General features: G+C 41.3%; 1 pseudogene; it reads right to left on the bottom strand.

Moving 5' to 3' along the window:
• LOC137619895 (minor histocompatibility antigen H13-like) overlaps positions 1-20,133 on the bottom strand; it is a 53,808-nt pseudogene that overhangs the window by 15,528 nt on the left and 18,147 nt on the right.

The following is a 20,133-nucleotide window of genomic DNA, read 5'->3' as shown; positions in this document are numbered from 1 at the left end:
AGGATTCTTCCCTCCCCTGGAGGACTTCTTGCCTTTCTTGTCCTTGAGAGGAAAGGGCTTAGACACCGATGTCTTCGCTGCCGGTTTCGTGGTCTTGGTAGGGCGTGGCTGCTGGGGTGCTGGAGGTTTATAGGGCTTAGATGTCAGAGCCCTATGTAGGAGGGAGTCTTGGTGGGACTTCCTCCACCTCTCAGCGGCCTGCTCCACGTCCCTAGGCTCAAACAAGCTCGTTCCCATCACGGAAGAATGTCTGAGCCTGCTGATCTCGGTGTTAGGGACCTTTTGATGGAACCTCTCAGACACCGCATCTCGACATTTCAAGATGGTGTTAGCCCACAAGTTCGAGACTTGGTGGGCTATAAACTCGATCATGCGAGTGCCTGAGAGTAAAAAGGTCTCCATAGCCATCCTGGTACGTTCTTTGGATAAATCCTCCGAACGTAACCGGATACCTAAGGTCCCTAGCCAGATATCCAGCCACGAAGTGGCCTGCATGGCACATTTCGCCACCTTCTCCTGGATAAGGATCTCAGTCGCCGAGAATGAGACCTGCCGGTTGGAGAGTCTTTCAAGAGGGACTCCCCTGGTAAGCTCTTCCAACGAATGGTGAAGGGGAAGAGCCAAACAAGTCTCCTCTACGATGTCGAAGTACCTCCTCTGTTGTACACCAGGAGGTGGGAGGAGCTTGTTGCAGGCGCTGGATCGACTGGAGGAGGCAAGCTCGGAGAGCTGGACTTCGATCTTGTCCCTGGCACTCTTGACCCCTTGGGACCAGGGCAAAGCCGCACTGGCCTTCGAGGGTTTTTGAGTCCCAAAGACTCGGTCCAAGACCGTGTCTTTGCCCTCACGAGGAGGAATCTCTGGGTCAGCAAACCCATTGAGAGTCCTCATAAGGATCAGAACCTGCCAGAACACATGTTCTGACTCCTGCAGCTCTCCTCCTGAAGGACTAGCAGCGAAGTCTCCTGTCCCCAAAGGCTCTTCTTGGGGGGACTCGTGGACGTTCTCCAAATGACTGGCTGGCTCCGGTATACGTCTTGATGAAGACTTTGGTACTGTCTTGGAGTCTTTTGACTCCCTCCTGGGAGGGAAGCAAGACTCCAACAACGACGGGGTAGGCTCTTCTCCACTCCTACCCAAGAAGACTTTCCAGCGCGAGGTGGGGTTTCCCTCATTGGTGCGATGGGGGAACGCCTCACCTCACGTGACTCCCCTGAGGACGGGAAGTCTTCGTCCGGAGGAGAGAAAAAGTCTGGGGGGGGGGGGGTGAGGAGGCCTGCCTCAAAGACTTGCGAGGAGTCAGCTTTGCCCCCAGAGAAGTTACCACGTTTGAAACTCCTCTTTTCCTCTTCAGGGGAGTAGAAGCTGCCAAGGATTTGTGGCCCAGGTCAGAGAGAACAGGCTTAAACGCCTGTACGACCGCTCTGACCAGTGTCCCAAACCAAGGCTGCTGGCTGACGGCTGTGCTGTCAGATACTCCCTCTGGAGGGAAAGGGATCGACCGATCCCTGGGAGGAGTTACCAAAGGGGGGTTTGCCTGAAAAGATGATGGAGAAGAAATGTCCCTGGACCTTTCTGGAACCTTCCCCCGTCGGCGAGCGTGCTGTTTTGCGCTTGCAGGGGGGAGGGGGGGGGGGGGATGTGGCGATGGCGACCTTGCCGCGAGCGCGCAGGGTCAGGATGAAGAGCCCGTGCAGATGATGATACCGTAGGGCGCGCGCAAGAGAGACATCTCATGCGCGCGGGCTAGGGAGATAGGCGTGGGCGCGAGGGATGGCGCGTTGGCGAGCGCTGACGAGCAGGGGAAGCATTCAACTTCCCTGCTGCGCTCAGATCGGAAGATCGTGGGACCGCAGGAGCTCGTTGACGCGGAGAGCGCTGGCGCGCAGGAGAGCACTGGCACGTTGGTGAGCGCTGGCGAGCGCTAGTGCGCAGGAGAATAATGGCGCACTGGCGATCAGGGGGGGGGGTAGCAAGCTACCCTCCCTATCCCCCGCTAACTAGCGGTAGGGTAGTAAACCCTTGTTAAAATTCTAATGGCTCGTCATTTCAGCTACGCCGAAAGTAATAACCCATATTGAATAGTGTGGTTTGTATGTCAGTTACGGAACAAACCCCTTTTCTTTTTCTTGCAAGGAATGAAAGAAAATAACTTACCAAGCAAAAGTATTCAATTTTTATAATGTAAAAAGAAATATATTATTTCTAAGAAAATATTCATCCTATTAGTGTACTGTACTTTCTTTAAATAAATATCAATCTATTATAAGAGATGAAATAAAGCAAGCGTAGAGTCAAATTTACGCTAAGTAGTACTCATAACAACCGATGCAGACACAAAATGCTTTGTATCATTACTCGATATTTCGATAATGGGAATACTGTACTAATCCTGATCGCTAATCTTCTGGAAGGAAATCACTCTATTGCCCGCTCGCTTTCCGCTGGTAATATGACGTCACCAGACATATGATATGAACTCGACAGATAACACTTTTCTTAATGTATTGTTTTTACAGAAAATGGATACTGTGTATTAACAATAAAAGAAAATTCTAACTTACCAACAAGATAAAATAGTTCAATGTCATACATGAAAATAGATTATTTCCCAGAAAAATTTTTCCTATTAATGTACTATTTCAGACATACTTGTGACGTTATCACAGTGAAAAAAATCGCTATAAAGTATTAAAGTCATTAAGTCGCATACATCGTAAGTCGGAGACTACCTGTATTCAATGTACTATTTCAGACATACTTGTGACATCATCACTTTTAAATAAATCATTGAAAAGTTGAAAAGTCATGTCGCATACGTTGTAAGTCGGAGACTACCTGTATATATAAAGTACGGTGTGTCGTCGTAACGAGAGTTGAGGTAGTGAGTGATGGTCCTGGCGCATAGTTGTGGGTGAGCTGAACTCCTTGCTCACTCGCCTTTCTGTGAGAGGTTTTGCACTGGCGCGCTATGCTTGTAATTGCTCCAACTTATCGAGCTTCTCAACCAACACACACTGCAAGACATCCGACATACTTTGTCTTTCCCCTACAAGGGTGTTGACTAACCTCACTCCCCGCATTAGGGAGAGTGGGTTGTTGAATTTGAGGCAACACGAGAGGTTCTACTCAGAATGAGATAGAAGACCTAGGCTCAAAAGTTGACTTTGGTTTGTCAACGCAAGAAGAGGTACGCGATATGTCCTTGACATGAAAGCAGGTGGCGGGGAGCTATAAACATTTTTTTAACTCCCCATCATCTGCTTCTGATAAGCTATGCTCTCAAAGCTAGAGCGTAGTATCGCGAATCTCGTACAAGCTTTAGGAAACGTCTTGGAGGTGACCATTCAGGTGAACCTCTCCTTTCCATCGAGTGGGTAGGACGATCGACACCTGCTGCTGATGTAGGCTGATCACCGCACAAACGGAAAGATGGGTCCACAATGGCATGTGAAAGGCATCTACAGTATACCACAAGTTGGAAGCTAGGCCTACACCTTGAGGAATTCCCAAGAAGGAATCCTCCCGACAGGATACTTAAAAAATTATTCGTCATGCGTTGATGTTCGTCAGCCGAATCTGAACGAGAAGGAAAGGCACCGAGGTTACTCTGGCTACGAAATCAAGAGACTGCTTCAATGCGCTACAACCAGTAGGTCTAGGTGACAGATTGGTTGAAATCCTGGGTGAGGAAACCTCTCACTCTCACCTCGTGTCCCGTGCCAGAAAACCTCCAGAAGGCGTTCCCTACAAGGAGACCCAGGTAGCCCCAAAAAAGGCCACAGCAAACGCACAGTTTCAATGGAGAGAGATTACACTGCGGAAGAAGTCTGAGATGGTTTTCTAGGGGGAACCAACCTTAGGATCTAAAAGATCAGTGGCCTTTATATGAAACAAAGGAAAAATATGTGGGTCTACACATCCATAAGCAGCGAGGACCATCGAGTGTTTTAATATCATGAGACTATAAAGCTAAACTAGTTATTTCAGCCTCAGGAAAACAGGAATGATGAAGACCTAGTTTCTCATTACTCTGCTTACTGTCAAACACATTATTCAAAAATGTTACCTTTTCCTTTGGGCAGTGTGTGACACAGCCATTTGATTAATCAAAGGATAAACTGTTACATCCAAAGCAAAGAGTGCAGATTAAAGGATAGCCCAGCAATTACTGTACGTTCCTGAATTGTACCAGAATAGGTTTCTTTTATGGTTAAATTGTATTCCTTTTCAGTTGAAGAATAAACTCCCTGAGCAAAAGCTCTTAAAATTTATTAAAAGTCAAATCTAATATGTTAGCTTTCTAAATATGATAGGCTTTCTGCTTCTCCAAATAAGCACGCTTGTAATCATCACTGAACAAGGGTTTATATTTCACTCAGTATTTTAGCAGAGGAGAAGGGATATGCCTATCAATTATGTTTACCAGATTCCCATCAGAGAGAACAACAGGCACAATACTTTTATAGGATTGTGACCAATTCAAATACAAAAGATCACTCAAATTTGCTTGAAATTTCATATATATCTTTCATGTCTATGACACACTAGGGATGGGCTGTTCAGTAACTAACGACATCTTGTTATAAATCTTAACTACCAAGTTCCAGCTACGGTGAACGCATACTCCTATTGATGGATAAGGGTTTGTATCTGTGTAGGGACAAATTCATGAATAAAATGCTCATATACCTTATATATCTTAATATGTAATTGCACTTAAGGAAAGTAAAGGATAATAGAAATATCTATGATATTTTTAGCATTACAGTACTGATACTTATGGGAAAACATGATAAGCATTATTATTAATACGAACTGAGATACAACCTTAATTTGAAATGCAAAATGCTACAAGCCCAATAGCTCAAAACGGGTGAAGCAACCCGGTGCAGAAAGGAAATAGAGAATCAAGGAATCAACTATAAATGAGAAATGGTAGAATAAAAATATTAAAACAATGATATAGAATTGACAAGAAATACAAAAACTACCGATGACACTTACGTTTGATGGGGGCTTCAAATGACTTTGCTACTGTGACCATAACATTGGTGCCAAAGACCCAAAATACATCATACACAAAAAGGCCACCCAGCAGTAATGACCCAGTCTGGATGTTGTTGAGATGCAGCAGTTCAACACCATTAATGGCAAAGGCTAAGCCAAGAAGATTATTTGCTATCCAATGCTAACAAGGACAAAATAAAGAAATATATAAATACAGTGCAGTATATTTCTATTACAGTTCAATACTTTAAATGAACCTTCAGTTATGGAATTTAGCCTAACATTTCAGAAATGAAAATATCACAGTTTTGTAATCATTATCAACAAATATGAATCTTAAATCTTTATGAAATAAAATGAAAAAAAAATAAATACAAAATTATAGTTATTTTTCTACACAAATGAGATTCCCTGCCCAAGGAGATTATAATATTTCAATGGCTGATAATTTCAGGCTTATGTAACTAAAGCTACAAGACCATACCATGGTCGGATACATGTTGAATACAGTATAATGTATAATCCTGATAAGTGTTTGTAAACATAAAAAGATAAGAAATTTTTAATGCAATTTATATTTCTATAAACTAAAACATGAAGTTTGTTAATAGGAGTATGATTTCAGCAAAGCTGGAACTCAATTTGGTAAAATTTATAGAGGTGGTGGATAAGGCACCACCTACGTGACGCTACTGGGTGGCCACTTTGAGCTTACCCTAGGACTTACAATGCAGTTTTGGCAAGAAGTGCAATTTATAGGACTCAGGTTTCCATTGTTAGGGAATATAAACATTACATTAAAAATGTTATTTGTTCCTACACAATTACAAACCTGCATCCTTTAATAGGAGACTTATCCTTAAGGATGTAGTTCCTATAACTAAACTGGCTAGTTTAATTCCCAGGATGTCAAAGGTGTTAGGCTAGGTTTTTGCAAAGAAAATTGGAAGATGGTCATGGAAGAACCTATACCACGGTAAGGATACAGTCTGTAATGAATAGTCATTTAAAAGAAATGATTTTGCATACATCTCTATCCATCCTTCCCCTTGTCTGGGAGGATGGGGGCAGATACTTCTACACTAAATTGTGCAGAAAAGTTGCTCGGTTGTTAGACTGACCTGCATCAAACGTCTCATCCAGCAAATAATGGCACAACTACTACACCCCAAAAGAGGGTTAAAAAAAAAAGAAGAAAAAGGGCCATACATTCTTACATCCATCTTAGACTTACGTTGTAACCACTTAACGAGATGCTTCTAGTCCTGAAATGAAGTTTGCTGGACAACTTATTGAGTAGCTACCACTGGACTCATCATCATCTCCTCCTATGCCTATTGACACAAAGGGCCTCGGTTAGATTTCGCCAGTCAACTATCTTGAGGTTTTAATTCAATACTTCTTCATTCATTGTTGACTATCTTGAGCTTTTAATTCAATACTTCTCCAATCATCATCTCCTACTTCATGCTTTAATGCCCTCAGCCATGTAAGCCTGGGTCTTCCAACTCTTCTAGTGCCTTGTGGAGCCCAGCTGAACGTTTGGTGAACTAATCTTTCTTGGGGGAGTGAGAAGAGCATGCCCAAACCATCTCCAGCTACCCCTCATCATGATCTAATCCACATATGGCACTAGAGTAATCTCTCATAGTTTCATTTCTAACCCTGTCCTGCCATTCAACTCCAAATATCCTTCTGAGGGCTTTGTTCTCAAATCTACTAAATCTATTGGCGATTGTTTCATTGTCATACCATGACTTACGTCCATACAGTAACACCGATCTCTTTAAAATTTTACCAAAATAGTTCATTTTATGATACAATCATCAAACTTTGCATAAAGGTTCTTTATGGTGTTCTTATGAAAATAAAACTGTGAGCCAATCAAATGTTTCATTTTCAAGATGGCCACCACATTTTTAAAATGGCGGCAAAACCCCCGATTTTCCACATGTAAGATTTTGACAAGTGGGTCATATGAAGCACTTTTGATGACCAGTGGCCTAGATTTGAAGGAAAACCACTATATTTATGTCAATAATCACTGTAAATACAATGTCGTGAAAATTCTAAAGTGCGTATGCACAAAATTTGACCCGAATTATTCATTTTATTAGTAATTGGGTGGTTAAACTTGATATTTTACCAAATTAGTTTCTTTGATAATTCAATTATACAGATTTGCGAGTTTAACATTCTGATGGTGTAATTGATATTGCCTATAACTCACCATGGGTTTCTTATAAAATGGCAGTCAAAATCAAAATGGCGGCATAAAAAAGTTGGTTATTCATATACTCCCAAGCAGCGCGACTTCGGCTATATCAGGGAAATGAACATGAAATGGATGATAAAATGAACATGAAAAGATGATAAAATGAACATGAAATGATGATGAAGTGGGGTGGAACACAAGGCCAATAGGGTCAACCGGTTTAGACTGTTAAATGGAGGGATGGGTAAGGTTCGGCAATTTAGCCTACTGCAGGGGATCCTACAATTTTAACGAGCTAGTTGCTTACACTACCAGGGCACATTGGTGCAACTAGCTGCCGTGAAAGTCGGCATGGGCTGTAGTGTCAGTTTCATTAAGTCTCCCAAATACACCTTGATTCGCCCCCTATATAGTCAAGGTGTCGTACCCAAATTGACGGAAGTGTGCCAATGCGGGAAAGCCGAGCCAAGAAGGAAGGGGCTTTTGTCCTTTGGATGGTGTACAGATCGCATGGGAGTTAAATGGCGCTAGATGAACGATCAGGCTAGGCGTAGAGGTAACAGCATCGAACCTAGTCGTATCCCATACAGTAAAGTGTATTCATAAGTTGAAGGTGGTAAAAGGATAATCCCTTGGCCTTTCAACTGTTAAAGTATAAAATTTGTGCTGTAGTTGCTAAAAATCTCAGGATAGTTAATCTCAATTGAAGAATTATTTTTCGTATATATGTGTTATTTAATTTTTAAATGTCAAAAAAGCTTCGTTTGTTAATATCTCCCAATGAGTAAAGGGAAACTGATTGGACTAAATGCTTTATCTGTCAGGTAGACAAATATGAAACACTGATGTCACCCAAGGATACTTCAGACAAGAGCAAATCAGGGTATACTTTATTAGCAAAGAATATCCTAGAGTTCAGAAAGCTAAATGAAATGCCCATTGCTTTAGATGTTGGACGAATTGATGATGGTCAAGGAATAGAAGAAACACTGATCAGGAATAATGCACAGTATCATCATTCGTGTAGAATAAAATTTAACAACACTAAACTAGATAGAGCTAGAAAACAAAAATCAGAAGTGGACAGTAATGATGAAAGTGATTCAACTAAATATACGAGAAAAAAGACTTCTCAAGAGCTAGGTAAAATGGATGTTGCGAGATGTTCTTTTGTGAAAAAGAGTCCCATATCAGAACCTCGTAAAGCAATGACAATGCAGCTCAATGACAGACTTGAACCGTTGTGCGAAAACATTACAAGATAAGGAACTGCATGCAAAGCTTAGTTCAGGTGATGTCGTAGCTCAGGAGTTCAAGTACCATCAAAAATGCTTAACAGCTCTATACAACATAGAAAGAGAGTTACTACACGGTCTTGAAACAACTACTGACCAAGAAAAAGTCAACTCTGGCGATGAACTGGCATTTGCAGAGCTAATAACACATATAGCGGAATGCCAAAGAGCCAATCCTGGAGGTATAGTTTTCAAACTGGCAGATCTTTGTTTGCTATATGAACGAAGACTAAGTGATTTTTCACCAGCTGCAAAATATAAAGGGTGTATCTCTGTATAGTTTACATATGTTAGCTATAAAGATGTAATGTATATTTGTTTGCTTTCCCTTAATACGTTGTGCAGGAAAGGTAATGGAGCAAAGGTTGGGTGCATGGATGTGCAGGCAGTTTTAAAATGTCAGACACAGCAGTCCTAACCATAAATACTAGAAGCTTTATTCAAATACTATATGGATCTCTGAACAGTAAATACCAAAAACAGTGATGACAGAAGCCTGACTGTGTAAGCCCAATCTGCTATATGGAACTGAGAGCATAGAATGATCTTCAATTTCATCATAGTGGCAGGTAATCTGGACAGAATTATTTCAGTCCTTTCTCAAAAAACCAGGCCACCCTTAGAATCTGAGACACATTTATTGGCAAATCATTCCGTATGTTAAATAAAAAAATATTGCCCTTCCCTTAGTCCGTATCGAGCGACTGCGCACATAAAAAAATCGTATTTTTTTTATAATTTCTTAATTTATTAGAAATATCTTCATGATGAATGTTACATCAGCACCAATATGCTACAGGATGTCATGGTTTTCATACAGTTCGTTTATAGCCTTTATTATTAAGTTACCTTATGAATACGTTCTCTCTCTCTCTTTCTGTGTGTGTGTACGGGTAGATAATTTTAAAGCTTCATACAATATTTCATTCATTATTAAGCCTTCATATTTCATTAGACATTATTGTGTTTAATTATGGTTTATTAAAGCATGTTTGTATTCTATTTTTCCATTTCAAGAGCATTTCAATAATCAACAATTACTTTCGTTTTACTTTTCTTAGGCTTCAGCTGATCTCAAAGTGATGCTACCGTATTGAGATTATGCACACATACAGTACAAATAACAGTGTTGTATATACAGTCTTCTTTAACATATTCGAAACATCTTCATAATGAATATTACATAAGCAGCAATATGTTATAGGACATCAGAGTTTCCAAGCAGTTTGTATAGCCCTTATTATCACACTTTCTCTCACACACACACACACAAACAGTCACACTCATCCACACTGTCACACTCACACACTATTTAATCAGATGGTCCTACCAGTATTATCTTATGCATCAGAAACTTGGACAGCTATGGAAAGAATAATTATGAGAATAAGACTACGAGATAGAAAAGATCAACATAGATATGGAAGAAAACTAAAGTAGAGGATATTCTAACAACATGTAAGAAAAAGAAATGGACATGGGCAGGACATACAATGAGAATGACAGATAATAGATGGACATTAAGGATAACAGAATTGGTCCCTAGAGATTGCAAAAGTAGTCGGGGGAAGGAAGAGATGATGATGGATTGATGAACTAGAAAATTTGCGAGCATAGACTGGCATTGAAAGACCATAAACAAATGTGAGTGGAAGGACATGTCTGAGGCTTTTGTTCTGCCTACAAGAGCAAGTATGATAAATAATGTTGGTTATCACAGAAAACTGTAAAACAATTGCAGTTATCAGTAAACACGGTATATCCTAGGATTCTTCCATTAATATTCCTCAAATACGACTATCTGTAAGAGAATTTATTCAATCTAATAGAAATAGCAAGATTAAAACAACCAAATAAGGATGCTGAGAAATACGTCTGTGTCCGGTAGCCAAAGTCAAAATGAGGGTTGTTCCACCCAACGGGCAACTATAATTACCTCTTTAAAATCTTAATTGGAATTCAAGCTTTGCTGAAGCCATACCCCTATTTGAGGCTGATGGCTTATATTTGTGTAGGGACAACCTTATTTTTTTAATCATATCTCGCATGGCTTATAAAAGGTACAAATAAAGGTACGTATATATTTTGGTTCTTTCTGAACGTTGATACGCAATTGCACTTACTTTTTTCAACAAATACCAGACTCCCAGCAATGCACACACAACCAGACAAACAAGGTCGTAGGATGTGAACCCATAATTAATGATGTAATCTTTCTTCTCTTTGTCGCCTTTCATTAAGTGAAGATGATATGATTCAAATGGCACTGAAGCAGGTACTAACCCAGAGATGATAGGACTGAAAAAAATTAAAAGCACGGTATAAGTTCCTGAAAACAGATTCGTACTACTGTGCTGTACTTTTAAAAAATCAATTCTCTGGTATTCCTAATATATGAAATACAACTCTTTAACTAAATAAACTCTGGCTAATTGCTTGTGGGCATACACATATTTTACTTGAATCACCCAAAGAAGATTTAATGTATTTATCATAACATAATGTTGGATTTGACAATTTCAAAGACTAATAATAGTAATTTTCAATACTACAATCAAAATGCAAAAATCTTTAAGGTAATATGACAAATTTAGAAGTAATTGGTATTTTTCTTAACTATACAAACCAGTACCTATATATAGGGATTATACTTTTAGCAAAACTGAAAGGTAGCCATAAGACTTTTAGCAGGGTGCAAACTACACTACAATACCGCTAATTTGTGGGGAGAGGTAGTCAGGGTAGCTGGGCACCTAGCTCACTCACACACCTGGGCTGAGAACCCACTTGGCTTTCGATCATGACTTTCTAGGGGTATAGGGCTGGCCAGCCAATTTGTATAAATAGCTCCAGATTTCTATTAGAAAAAATACAAAATACTTTCATATTTGTCATTTGATCCAACACTATACAAATCCTTCACAATTTATAGGGGATGACTTGCCTCTTAGGAGGGGTGAAGTCCCGTGCCAACTGGCTCTTAACATTAGACCAGGGGTTCTCTTCCCTAAGATGTAGATCATAGGCAGTTACCGCACCTTGCTAAAATTATTGTGCTCTGCACGGCTTAGCGGCCTGCGGAAGCTGTGTGTTTGTGACACTAGCAGTGGCTGGTCTAGTAATAAGACCTCGAGTTATAGGAATCTCAGAGAACTAAGACTTTACCCAATAAGCCCCATGCTAGAGGTGTTGGGGATGCAACAAATATTATTTCTATACTTAGGTTACACAAGTGAAATAAATCTTACCTGTAGAGAGGTGAGGTCAGCTGTGTTGAGTACTCTGGTGCCGATTCCCCAGAGGAGGTGAAGGAAAGAAAGAAGCCAGTCATTCTACTCATTCACTGCAGACTAACCCGGGTAACCTCAGCCTTCAACCCTCTGCTACTTGTCCATCAAAGAGCTTAAGGTGTTTAGACCTCCTTTTGTGTAGCGACCACAGGACCAATAGAAATTTTTTCTATGCTCCTGTGAGTTACGTCTTGCAGGTAGTGGACGATGAAGGTTGTCCAACGCTTTTACACATCCGCTTGAAGTACCTGCGTCACAGAGTAGTTCTTTTTGAATGCCAGGGACATTGTAATGCCCCTGACGTCAAGAACTCTGAGTCGCCATTGTGGAAGATGGTCAGGATTAAGTGCAAGGTCAATGACTTTGTGAATACAAGATGAGATTGTGTTCTTCGGGACCCTCCTATTGACCTTCCCCGTGCTGACAACGCGGGGGCGAGCTGCTGCTATTATTTTAAGGTAACACCTCATCCTCATATAAGCAAAGTACCAGATGGTCTGAATCTTAGGTTACAGAACGAAGACTTGTTCCTAAAGGAACCGAATCTAGGATTCGATACCCTGGAAGGCAAGTATTACCTCTCCCCATCCCCTTGAATGGGAGATGATGTATGATAGGCTATGCAGTTCACTGACTTTTGGCCGAAGACAAAGTGAGTAGGAACACCGTCTTCAGGGTATGGTGGTGATCTGTTGCCTGGTCAGGACTTTGGTCTGAAGGGCCAGCTCCTTTGCAAATCCCTTAGCATAGGAGCTTATTGGGACTGGATCCCGAATCAGTGGAGGGAGAGATCAAATAAACGGGACACAATGACCTGAAAGACTCACCTTGACCATCCAGGGTTCGACCCCAAGCTAAAGCCACCTTAGCCAGCGGCTTTGCAAGCATCCCCATACAGGTGGTCATGTGGGAAGGATTATCCGTCCTAGCGTGATCGGTCTCTGCCAGATCGCGTTCCTTTTACTTCTTTGGAAAGACTTACAACCTTTACGGTTGCCTTGAAAGGACTTTTTAGACACTTTAGGGACCTGCTATTTTGGGCCCTAGCCCTATTCATCTGCGGTTTGGAAAGCTGTTTCTGTGGCGGAGGTTGGAATGGCCATGATGTCAAGGCCTTCTGGAGGAGGGAGTCCTGGTTGGATTTCCTTCACCTCTCAGCCACCCACTCGATGTCTTCCGGCTCGAAGAGACAATTCCCCACAAAAGAGGAGTTTCTCAGCCTACAGACCTCAGCCTGTGGGAGCTGCTGATGGAACTTCTCAATGATCGAGTCTCCTCTCTTGAGAATGTTATTCTCCCACAGGTTAAAAATCTGGTAGGAGAGGAACTTGATCGTCCTGGTGCCGGACGAGAGGAAGGTTTCCATCGACCTCCTTGTGGATTCATGAGAACAGTCCTTAGATCTGATCAAGTGACCAACAGATCCCAACCAGAGGTCCACGACTTTTGCTGGGTGATAATCTCTGCGGTCGAGTAAGAGAGAGAGTCCTATTAGTTTCTCAAGGGGCACGCCCTTTAAGAGAGAGCCTCTTATAGAGTGATCGAGAGGCAAGCCCAGAAGAGGTTCATTTAGAATCTCATAATACCTCCTCTGCTTCACGAACGGTGGCATGAGTTTAGAGGAAGAGCTTGCTCGGAGGGAGGCAGGAGAAACTGTAGTTTGCGACACTCCTTTCTGGCATTTTTCAACCACTATGACCCGGGCAATGCTGCCCTATCCTTCAGGTGGTTTTTGAGTGATATAGACCTGGTCCAAGACCATGTCTTTCCCATCCTATGGGGCTATAGATGGGTTTAGCAGCCCATTATTGGATCTAATGCAGCTAGAACCTGCCAAAAGACATGTTCAGACTCTTCCTGCTTTACCTCTGTGAGCTTAGGGCTAGCAGCTCCTGGCAAAAGGTCATTGTCAAGACCAAATTGCTCATCCATCTCCGAGCTCTCATCCATAGGAGCCCGAGGACGATCATAGTTGTCAAGATATTCCCGACGCGGCAACTCTAGCACACGTACTAGGAGAGACTTCCCTCCGCCTCTCTTGCTATGGCGCAGAAAGTCTTGCAGAGGACTTTGGGATGGTAAAGAGGTCCTTCGGTTCCCTGCACTGGGGCAGGAATTCCTCCACTAGAGAAGGCCTTACAGCATTTTCATTCCTGAGATATGTTATGCTGCAATGGAGGACGAGACTCCTGTGGGGCCACCTCTATTGGAGGGTGGCAGAAAAAGTCTGTCAAAGAGATTGCCCTGTCCTCTCTTAAGGGAGACAGCCTGATCCCTTTCCTTTTCCACTTTGGTTTTGCTGGTGGAACCCAAAACTGCAAGGGGCTCCCAGGAACCTTGGTGGCTGTTTCCTCCCGACTGCTCTTCAGGGGGGAGAGGGGTCTCACTAAATGAAGGTCCCGCCAAGGCAAAGCCTTCGTAACTCCTCCTTGGATCTGCTGGGAAGGAGAGCAGCCAACAGGTGGATCCAAGGATTGAGAACGTGATACAGCCCCCATAATAGCCTCTAGTACAGTGGAACCTCTACATCCGAACGTATCTACATCCGAATTTTCCAACATCCGAAGTAAAATTCGAGCAAATTTTTGACTCTACACCCGAATTTTATTTCGACACGCGAATTAAGCAATTTTCGTCGTACCGGTTGTGTCTGAATTTTTCGACACGCGAAGTACAATTCGAACACGTTCCTACTCTACACCCGATTTTTTTTTTCGACACCCGAAGTAAACAAGTCGGTGCTCATAGCACCTGATGTGCTTTTATTTCCGCCGATAGAAGGCCGCACTTCGACCTCGGAGGGACCCTCAATTAGCGTGGCTTGGAACATTCCTCTGTTCTCTCGGCTTCTTGTGGTTGTGCCCTGTGCGTTCTGCTATTAACTGTGTTTTAATCGTGATTTTTTACGTTCATCCTTTTACGGTATTTTACGTAAATCATGGGTCCTAAAAGGCTTAGTTTCGTAAGTGGTAGTGGTGAGAAAAGGAATAAGGGAATGCTTTCTTTAGAAGTAAAGCAAGGAATTATTGAAAAGCATGAACGTGGCGTCCGTATGAGTGAACTTGCAATAGGTTCGGCGCAAATAAAAGAGGTGTTAGGAAAATATCAAGACGTGGTCGACTTCATCGACAAATACCATCCAAAGAAATTGCAGGTTTGTCGTGTAGTTGCGCAGTTTGATGATGTTTCCCTAACTTATTTTCGAAATATTCTGAAAAGCTGTACCAAGCAACTTTCTATCGATAGCTTCTTTAAAAAAACTAGTGATGAAGAGGAAGGAAGTGGTTCAAAGAAAACAGCAAAGAGTGAAGAGAAAAAAATTCAATCAATTTTAAGTGTAGAGTGTGAAAGTGATTAAAATTAATCATCAAAAAGAAAAAAGAAAATGTAAAAAAAAATATAAAATATAAAAATAAAAAAAAATAAGCTAAGTTATGTTAAAGTTCACTTAGTGTAAGTTAGAATAAGTTACGGTAGTGTAGTTTATCATAGTTAACCTCTCTACCTCCTCGCCGCCCGTCCGTCTCCTCTCTGCGTAGCAAGACAAACAACACCTGCGCTGGAGTTTCTAAGGTAAAGTGACGCTAAAAACCCGTTTCTTATTTATCATTTTTTGATAATTCTTCTTTTTAACATGTCTATTATCTAATTTAGTGTGCATTATTCTCATGGAAAATTATGTGTAGTAGTTTATCAAGAAGTTATCATAGGTTTTTGGGCTCAACCACGGATTAATCCTATTTCAATGTATTCTTATGGGAAAATTCGTTTCGACATCCGAACATTTTCTACATCCGAAGTCAGTTGTGGAACGGATTAAATTCGTATGTAGAGGTACTACTGTACTACGTTAAATAGTGGGCCTAGCCATGGGGGTCTCTACTTCCCGATCAACAGAGAGAAGAATCCTTTGGATTGCCAGGATCCCTGGGTCTACGAACCTGAAAAGAAGGTTGATTAAACACCTTACCTAATTTTTCTCATTTACTTTGTTTACTCCTTTAATAACTTGACTCAAGACTCCTTAGACATGTAATAACTAGTAGTTTTTGTAATATTCATAAAGATGAATCTCACATAAAGTGCATATATATGGTTGGGTCCCTTTGGCCAGATCTGAAATAGGGGGGGTGATGCCCAGACAGTACAAGTGTATCGATGCGGCCATTCACTTAAATGTATGGTAGCTGATTGGAGTTGGCATCCCGATAGTCAGTCTGCACATTATATCCGGCAGCTTGCTAACCACTACGAGGTGTCACTCAATTGTCCAAGAGAAGGAGGAGGAAGATGGAGGAGACCATCCTCCCAAATGACAGTGCGCACGCTCAGTCCCGTATGGAGCCAAGCATCACCTCTTGTGAAGAGAGCTCAGTCGAAGTCTAAAGAGAATCTAACAATACATCCTTTCTGAACTTTGATTCCTACTTCTTCTGGACAGGAGTATCATTCGAAGGGTCACCAGCTGAGGACGAGGTCAAAGATGAAAAGATGCAGGGATGGAGCTCATATGATGAGGTCAAAGATAAAAGTGGTGTTGGGAGGGAGTTCGTACGGTGAGGTCAAAGATAAAGGGGTGTTGGGAAGGAGTTCGTACGGTGAGGTCAAAGGTAAAGGGGTGCTGCGATGGAGGTCGTACGACGAGGTCAAAGATATAGGGGTGTTGCGATAGAGGTCGTAGGATGAGGTCAAAGATAAAAGGGTGCTGGGATGGAGCTTGTGCAGTGAAGTCAAAGATAAAAGGGTGCTGCTCTGCAGCTCATACAACAAGGCCAAAGATAAAGGGGTGCTGTGATGGAACTCATACGAGGAGTCAAAGATAAAGGGGTGCTACGATGGAGCTTGCACGAGGTCAAACATAAAGGGGTGCAGGGATGGAGCTCGTACATGAAGGATTTTGGGACAGAAAATGGTGATACTGTGGCAGGAGAGATCACAGGTTCCTTTCCAACACCAGGTGAGAACACATCAACTGAAGCCCTATTTCCCAACACTTTCACAGGTGAGGAGACATGAAGGGTGTTGCAGGGGATGGCTTCAAGGTCCTACTATTAAACAGCACCTTCGTCAGCTTCTTTGTTAACGGAACGTCAGTAATGCCCAATGAAAGCTATATCTTCCGCAACTCCAAGTCATCATGCAACTAGTCGTCAGTATGCAAAACTGAAGGGGAACTTTAAAGGAAACAGATGAATCTTCCGCTTTCAATGAAACAAGGCCAGAGCATAGGCTAGGGTCTTCACTCTACCTTCCAAATTCCTCCAGAGGACCCAGCCCTACAGGAATCCAAAGGAGGCAAACAATGAGAAGAGTAGGAAGATGAAGGAGCTAAATAAATTTTTTTGGCATCAGCTTGGGCATTACCACATCTAAGGCGAAGAATCTCTTAGTTGTCTTCTGGCTAAACTCCACTCATTGAAGGGGAAGCCACGGCCTTCATTAGTTGCAAGGGGATGACTGCAAACAGTCATGCCCTATGCAAAACACACTAAAGATAATGAAAGATAATCCACTGCAGGCTTGCTCATAATCCTACCACATTTATAGCAAGGTTTACCAGGGTACACCTACAGGCCTACATTATTAATCTCCATTACAAATACTAACTGCAAAGAAAAAGCAAAAATATTATCAGCCAGATAAGGCAGCAAGAAGTACATTTGTACATTTTGCAGCAAACAGTAAAATAGTGTGCACAGCTGAGTGCCAGGCGAGCATGGCTTACCCTCCACTTTCTAACGACTACAGCCACCTCGTTGAAAGTTCAACACCATTGCAGCAGAGCTGAAATTATGTTCCTATTAAAGCAGAATGGTTTGCCTTCGTGTAGGAACAAATGCAAATTCATCATCTATGTACTTTAATATTTCATTATAAAAACCAATATGCAGTAATTATATCTATATTATACTGTACTTACCCAAATACATGGGAGAGTGCAAATACTCCAAAACAAAAAAATATGAGGACAAAAGAAGATTGATGTAATCCTTTGAAAAAATCTGAAAAGAAGATATATTACACATAAATTATCTTGCACATTGATGATATTGATAACAATCATACAGTAAGTTTCCAAGAATTTGATTCTTAAGACTTGAAAGATAAGGGATAAAAATAAGAATAGTAGTACTGTACTGTATATGTCAAATTCTTATACATAAAATACATAGCATAAAAAGGACAAATTTGGAAGTAATTTGTATTTTTCATAACGATACAAACCTGAAGGTATTTATCGCAATTATATTTTCAGAAAAAATGGAAGACTAGCAATAAGACTTTTAGCGAGATGCAACTTCCCTACCGCTAGTTAGCAGAAAGGAAGGAGGGGTAGCCAGCCAGCCTGCTCACACAAACACCTGTGTTGTCTCGTCCCTTTTCATTGCAGGCAGGACTTAACTGGGGACAGGTGATAGCAGGCCAATTTGTATAAATAGCTCAAGGTTTGTGTCATTAGGAAACATACAAATTACTTCCAAAATTGGTCATTTATTCCAGCAGTAAATACAAACCCTCGCTTTTTATAAGGATTTCACTCATCCCTTAAAAGGGTGGAAGAATGAACCAACGATGGTATTTGACAAAGGGTTTTCCTGTACATGCTCTGCACGTAACATGGAGAAACCCTAAAACCTCGCCACATAAATACGTGCAAAGCCCATTTAGCAGCATGAGCAATCTGTGCAATTGTGTGATACTAGCAGTGTGACTAGTCTAGGTAAGAATTCTGAGAAATGTAGGAATCTGAATCAACCATTATTATTGAATCCCAGCAGAAATGGTAATTTTATTGATCCTGCTGCAAATCCTCCCTGTGCTGACAATAAGCGATTGCACTCGGGGATTCTTTGGAGGTAGAGCCTCAAATTCCTTACTGGGCATAGTAACAGATGATCTAGGTCATCGGTTACAAAACGGAGACTCGTTATCCTGAAGGAATTGAATTTACGATCCGCTACTCACGGATTTTGAGTCTTTGCTACAAACTCGGGGACGAAGCTGGAGCTTACCTCTCCCAATCCCCTTGATTGGGTGATGTCATATGAGAGACCATGAAGTTTGCTGACTATTTTGACCAAAACCAAAGCGAGTAGGAACATCATCTTTAACGTTAGGTGGAGATCTCTTGCCCGGCGTAATGGTTCGTAAGGAGGACCCTTCAAGGACTACTGAAGAACCCAAACCACGTTCCAAGGAGGAGGTCTCACTTCTGACTGAGGCCAAGTAAGTTCATAATTCCAAATGAGGAGAGAAAGTTCCAGCGAATTAGAAATGTCTACACCTTTCAGTTTAAAGGCAAGACTCAGGCTGAGCGATGACCTTTTCCTGCCGAAAAGGAGAGGAGCATTTCCTCCCGAAGATACACGAAGAACTCCTCTATTGCTGAAATAGTGACATAGAGTGAAGAGATACCCCTTCCACGACACCAACCACAGACATTCCACTTCACCTGGTAGACTGGGGCTGACGATCCAAATGACATGTTTTTAATACCAGCCTACGATCGAACATAATTTATGGAAAGTAAAAATTTACTTATTTAGCAGACGCTTTCTAAAGAAACAAAGATTCCTCAGAGAGAGAGAGAGAGAGAGAGAGAGAGAGAGAGAGAGAGAGAGAGAGAGAGAGAGAGAGAGAGAGAGAGAGAGAGAGAGAGCGTATTCATATGAAATCTAAAATTAAGGTCTATAAACAAACTGTATGTAAACTGTGATACCATGTAACATATTTGTGCTGATGTAATATTCATTATGAAGAGATTTCGAATAAGTTAAGAAAGAAGATTATATAAACAACTCCGTATTATCCCTACTATATGTACACATAATTGCAATACCGTAGTGACCTTGAGATCAGCTGATGCCTACTAAAATTATTTGTTGATTATTGAAATGCTCAAGAAATTGAAAAATAGACTACAAACATGCTTTAATAAACCACAATAACGACAAATGAAATATGAAGGCTTAATAATGAATACAAATTTAAATACTGTATGAAGCTTTAAATATGAACTACCCTTAGAGTGCACACACGGACACCCACATACGCATGCCCAGAAAAAGTGACAATGTATTCGCATGGTAACTAATAATAATAGATATTACCGAACTGTATGACAAATGTGATATCCTGTAACATATTGGTGCTGGCATAATATTCGTCATGAAGATATTTGAATAAATTAAGAAATTATATATATAAAAAAAAAATGCCACTTGTAAGTGCACAATCTTTCGATACGGTAGCAAGACCTTCGTATAAGGTGATCATAAACAAAGGTAAACAAAATATCAAGTAATTCTTCATCTTTAAAATT

This window comes from Palaemon carinicauda, chromosome 26 (genome assembly GCF_036898095.1).
Source record: "Palaemon carinicauda isolate YSFRI2023 chromosome 26, ASM3689809v2, whole genome shotgun sequence".
NCBI classification, from domain to species: Eukaryota; Metazoa; Arthropoda; class Malacostraca; order Decapoda; family Palaemonidae; genus Palaemon; species Palaemon carinicauda.
This window is presented reverse-complemented; position numbering and strand designations above follow the sequence as displayed.